The following is a 6,033-nucleotide window of genomic DNA, read 5'->3' on the forward strand; positions in this document are numbered from 1 at the left end:
CTGGCCACACACACACACACACACATTAAAAAAAAATAATAATAATAATAAAAAAAATTAAAAAAAAGAAAAGTAACTTTAAAAAAAAAATAAAAAAAATAAAATCCCAGGGCTCAGAGGCTGAGGCAGGAGGGCTGCTGGGAGTTCCAGGCCAGCCTGGGGGAAAGGAAAAGGAAAAAAGGTAAAAGGTTGTCTCTCAGTTTGCACCCCGGAGCTGTCGGTCAGTACACAAACACCCCTTCCCTGACGAATGCTCCCTTCTCAGCGCGGCCTTTTTTGTATGCTTGGTGTCTGTGTCTCCTCACCTCACTGCCTCTGAGCTCATCTATAGTGAAACCCCACTTCCTTTTGCTTTTTATTTCCCCCAGACTTGTAGACCAATACTCTAATAAATCCTAGCCAGTGAAAATGGAGTACTGGTAAAATGAAATTTAAAACAAAGCCAGTTATTATTAAATTAAAAGATCCATTATTATTAGATACAATGGGCATAAAATTCATCTGCAGGGCTAGGAGCTAGCTCAGTAGAATAAGCACTTCCCTGGCAAGCGCAAGGGCCTGAGTTCAATCCCCGGTTCTGAAAAAAAAAATCATCTGCTAATTTTTTTTTTTTAAATTGTGGGGAGGTTGGGACAGGGTCTCTATGTGTAATTCCAGCAGGTCCTAAGCTCACTTCGTAGCCCACCCTGGCCTGGAGCCTGTGATGATCCTCCTGTTTTCAGCCTCCCAGAGCTGGGATTACAGGCGGGCACCACCATGTGGGGCTTGGTGGCCAGTTCAGCAAGCCCAGGGGTGGGGCCAGCATGGCCTGTGGTGCCTGGGATGGAACCTGGGTCCCTATATTTGCCTAAGCAGGCACTTAGTCTGCTGAGCTATCTCGCTGCCTCCAGCCTTTTTTTTTTTTTTCTCAATTTTTGAGCTTCTGTATCAGCTGAGGCTGGGGGCCAGTGCAGGGCAGTGCTGGGGTGCTCTCAGCCCCCGTTGGCTGAGGTGAAGCTGGAGGTCACCCTCCTCCTGTTTCTGAGTTGCCCTCAGGAAGAGGAGAGACCGTGGGTCCCCTGGGGTGGCGGCAGTGCTCTGTGGTGGCAGAGACCACGCTATGTGGCAGCACACACTTTAGCAGAAACCGTGGGGAGGTTCTAGCCTAGCGAATTCCAGTTGTCCTGATACATGGCTGTCATCCCAGCTCTGGGAGGCCGAGGCAGGAGGGTCTTATGTTTGAGCCCAGCCCCAGTGACTTAGCCTTAGCCTACTGAGCTTCCTGGCTTCAGTCTCCAGGGCTGCAAACAAAGAAACCAGTCAAAACCAAAGGCCAGATGTGACCAGGAGGCAGGCCCCTGCTGTTGTGCTGGCCTTGGGGTGGAGCCCCTCCCACCTGTCCGTGGCCTGGCTGAGGTCCTGGAAAGCAGCTGGGAAGGGAGGGAAATAGGCCAGCAGGGGCCAGCAGGGACTCAGCTTTGTCCCCTGGGGCCACACGGTCTGGCTCTTGTGCTGTCTGCTGGTAGCTGCAAAGCCTCCTTGACAGCCTGTCTCACTGGTTGGTTCTGGTTCTGGGCGTTGCTGAGCAGAGTGGTAACAGCCTGTCCTTATGGTCTGCCTCCAGGGCGGGTGCTGTGGCCAGCCAGCAGCCCCAGGCTGGGGACGGAGCTGCAGTTGTCATCAGAGTTCCCCAGCAGAGTGGAGGTGGGAAGGCAGGAAAGGTCTTGGGAAGCCGAGGCAGGAAAATTGCCAGGAGCTCTAGGCCAGCCGGGACTGTAAGGCAAGATCTTGTCTCAAAAAACAAACAAAAGAGGGGCTGGGGGTTTGGCTGAGCCGTAGAATGCTTGCTGAGCTGGAAGCTGTGGCTTCAGTCCTCAGCACCAACAAACAAACAATAAGAGCCAGAGTTTGAAGACAAACAAAAGAGCCAGGCGTGGCAGCATGCCTGTCATCCCAGCACTAGGCTGGGGCAGGCGGATCCCCATGAATGTCGGCCCGAACTCGGTAGCGAGATCTTGTCCTAAGAAAGAAAAACACAGCTGAAAGCGCTGGCACAGGCCCGTAATCCCAGCGCTCGGGAGGGGAGGCTGAGTCAGGAGGATGGCTGCAAGTTCGAGCTCAGCCTGGGCTACCAAATGAGCTCCAGGCCAGCCTGAACTGCACAGCGAGACCCTGTCTCAAAAGGACAAAACAAACAAAAAGAGGCCAGTGATATAGCATAAGCACCTGGCAAGTGCAAGGTACTAAGTTCAATTCCCCGTACTGGAAAAATAAGGAAGAAAGAGAAAGACAAAAAAGAAAATCTCAGTAGCCTTAATTCCAAAAAAAATTGGTCACTGCTTTGTTTTCTCCTGTATTGACTGAGAGGCACGAATGTCAGCCCGGAAGGAATTAATGTGACTGAGGTAAATGTAAAATCAGAGCTAACAGCACCCTAATCCCCTTGGGGCCCTGTGATCCTGGAATGCTCTTATCAGATGTTGTGCAAACGCAGGGGGCAGGGGACGGTGTTGTCAGGATCCAGGAGGCCGGAGCAGATGGGGGAAAGATAGGGCAGGACTGCTGGCCTGGCCTGGGGCCACTGGGAACCTGACCCGGGAATCTGTGGCCCTGATTTGTGTGGGGACCAGGGAGGCTTAGGGATGATCCCTGCCTTAGAGCGAGCAGGCAGCACCTTGATTAGTTCCCCTCCCCAGAGGGCCAGCACCATCTGCCGCCCTGGGGTGAGTGCTGGGTGCCTACTGGCCCCGAGAACCTGGGAGGCAGGTGGGCCTGGGTTCTTGCTGGCTTACAGGGCAGGAACTTCCCTGGAGTGCGGAGAAAACTGTTTCTCAGTCTGCGGCCAGGAGAAATAAGATCCTCATGTGGGGTACTAAACCCCCAGTAGTAGCTGTCGGCCCCCACCACACCCGTTTCTTTACTTTTTTTTTTTTTTTTTTTTTTGGCCTTTTTGAGACAGGCTATCGCTGTAGAGTTCAGCTGGCTTTGAACTCGCTTTGTAGCCCAGGCTGGCCTCGAACTCACAGTGATCTTCCTGCCTCAGCCCCCCAGTGCTGGGGCTGCAGGCGTGTGTCACCAGGCCAGCTATTTGAAGCAGCTTCTGTTCCTCCAGACCTTGCCCTCTCTGGTCTGTCCTGCCAGGTGGTGCCAGGGCCCTGTTGACCTGCTGCTACTGCCTGGCCCGGGTGCCCTGAGAAGGTGGGAAGCTGCCCTCGCGGTGCTCCGTGTGTGCCAGGGCTTCTCCACGCAGGGGCAGCGCATCCTCGGTTAGCAGAAGCTGTCTGGATTTAACACGGAATATATCTGGGCTGCAAGAGAGATTTCAGTGTGCAGGTGTCACCATGGCTGTGCTACCAGTGTTTGGGTTTATTAATTTTATATTCTTTGGAGTCTCCGACATTGTTAGTGAGTATGGGAATCAACTTTCATGAAGTGGGCTGAGTTTTTGTTCTACAGGACATCTTTAGTACTAGACCAGAACAGCTTTTAGATTACTAGAATGCCAGGTTACTGCTATAAATTTGTGTGCTAAAAGGGAAAAGCAGGCATACGTGGAACAAAAAGAGGGAAAAGAGGAGGTAGAAAATAGAAGTGATCAGGCTGGAGAGATAGCTCAGTGGCATCAGCGCCTGCCTGGCAAGCTCAAGGTCCTGAGTTTGATCCCTGGTGCCACAAAGAAGGGAAAGAGAAGAAAAGAAAAGAAAAAGAAAGAAAGAAGTGATGTCGTGCTTTCAGCTGTGTGCAGGGAAAGGTTTTAATCAGTCCTTAGGATGGAGGCCTTTATCCATCCCAGAAACCCCTGGACAGGAGTTGTGGGGCCTTTTGCGGAGACATGGTCTTGCTATGCAGTTCAGGCTGGCCTTGAACTCACTACAGAGCCCAGGCTGCCTCTGACTATCAGTGATCCTCCTGCCTCAGCTTCCCGAGTGCCCAGGAGTGGTTTAGGTCCCTGGAGTCGAGCTGCAGGTTGGTGGGAACAGCAGGACAAGGTGCCTGCCTCGAGGGCTGCAGTCGGTGGCAGTGGCCCGCAGGTGCGTGCCTAGTCATTTGGGCGGGCAGGCTCAGGGAGCAAATAAGATCTCGCAGCCCGGGTGCTGGCTCTCTCCGGAACCGAGCCAGGCTTGCCGAGGGATCGGGCTCGCTGTCCGTGGGAGGGGAGCTTGCTCAGGCATCTATTTTGGACTCGACTTCTCTGTCTGCCCAGGGCTGCACCATAGGGAGATGTTTCCTAACTGCTTCCAGATTGATTCAGGCCACCACGGTCAAACAGTGCAGAGTCGCCAGGTGTGCTGGAGCTAACCTGGGATCCCAGCAACTTGGGAGGCTGAGGCAGGAGGATGACCAGCGTGAAGGCAGCCTGTGCAATTTAGGGAAACACTGTTTCCAAATAAAAAATATTTTTTTGTTGTTGTTTTATGTATTTAATAGAGTGTACAGGGTCTCACTATGTAGATTGGACTTGTAGTGATCCTTCTGTTTTCAGCCTCCCAAGTGCTGGGATTACAGGTGCATGCCACCATGTCCAGTCTCGATCTCTGTCTCAGCACGCACTGATCGAACCGGGTCCCTGTGTCTACCTGAGCAGCTGCTCTAATCCGCAGAGCTATCTGACCAGCCCCCAAATAAAAAATTAAAAAGGGCTGGAGGACAGCTAGCGCATTGGTAGGGTACTCCTGGGTGGGATTCCCAGTTTTGTGCAAAAATCAAACAAAACCAGTGCAGAATGTAGAATCTGAGGGAAGGAGCCCTGGAGACGGTCTTGTTAAGAGGGGAAAAACAGGGGCTGGGGAGATGGCTCAGTAGAATAAGTGCTTGCCTGGCAAGCGCAAGGGTCTCAGTTCAATCCCCGGTTCTGCACAAAAAAAAAAAAAAAAAAAAAAAAAAAAAAAAAAAAGTGGTGCGAATCATGGGCATACATTTATTTTTTGAAATATTTTGTGTTTGCTATTTTGAGACAGGGCTACTATGGGGTTCAGGTTGCCCTTGAACACTTCCTGATCTCCTCCTGCCTCAGCCTCTTGACAATGCCCAGCTGGGAGCGGGGCATTCTGATGTCAGGTCAGGTGACAGCTGACCCAGGGGAGCAGGAGCTACTGTCAGTTGAGGCAGGGGTTCCAGGTGGGTCCGGAAAGAGTGACAAGCAGCATCCTCACTGTCCCAGTTGGCAAGCAGAGAGCAGGGGGCATCCCTGACTTTAGCTCCCAGCGTGCAGGTCACAGGCTCCACAGAGCCAGGAATTCCATGTGTCCCCCACAGGACTGTAAGCATTCAGCTGTGTCTGCAGAATTCTTTCATTCTCTGTTTGCATTTTCTCTCTCTTCCCCCCTCTCCCTGCCCTTGAATTCACTGCATAGCCCAGGCTGGCCTCGAACTCACAGGGCTCGTCTTGCCTCAGTTTCCTGAGTGCTAGAAACACAGGCTTGATTTTTTTTTTTTGCCAACATAGTAGATTAAAACTTCCTTCCACGGCTGGGGAAGTAGCTCAGTAGGATAAACACCTGCCTGGCAAGTGCAGGGTCCTGAGCTCAATCCCCAGTCCTGGAAAGAAAAAAAAAAAAAGTAAAACTATAGTGATTTTTTAAAGCAATTTTTGGGGATACTGGGAAGTGAACTCAAGAACAGTAAGAACAGTCCCTTCCAAATGGAACCAAATGAAGAGAAGGGACATGTAGGCTTGGCTTAGCGATTCCACCCAGGAGGAAAAGATTTCCCTGGTGATATTTCTTTTTTTTTAAATTATACTTTTCATATGACCTAAATATTTTAGAATACGTATACTTCTTGTAATCTAAAGAGTGGTATTAGGACTAAGCGCCCCTGGCTTGGTACCCCAGGAGTCTGGGGCTCATGCCTGTAATCCCTGCACAGGGGAGGCTGAAAACAGGAGGATCACTATGAGTCGGAGCTATGTAGTGAGACCCTGCACCAAATACATTTTTTATTTTAAAAAAAGGTTGGTATTGTGTTTAAAATCCCACCATCTGTAACAATGAGCCACATGTTGGCACATGCCTGTAATCTCAGCACTTTGGAGGCTGAGGCAGGAGGATCACT

This window comes from Octodon degus, unplaced genomic scaffold, assembly GCF_000260255.1.
Source record: "Octodon degus isolate 3935 unplaced genomic scaffold, OctDeg1.0 scaffold00027, whole genome shotgun sequence".
In the NCBI taxonomy this organism is placed as follows: Eukaryota; Metazoa; Chordata; class Mammalia; order Rodentia; family Octodontidae; genus Octodon; species Octodon degus.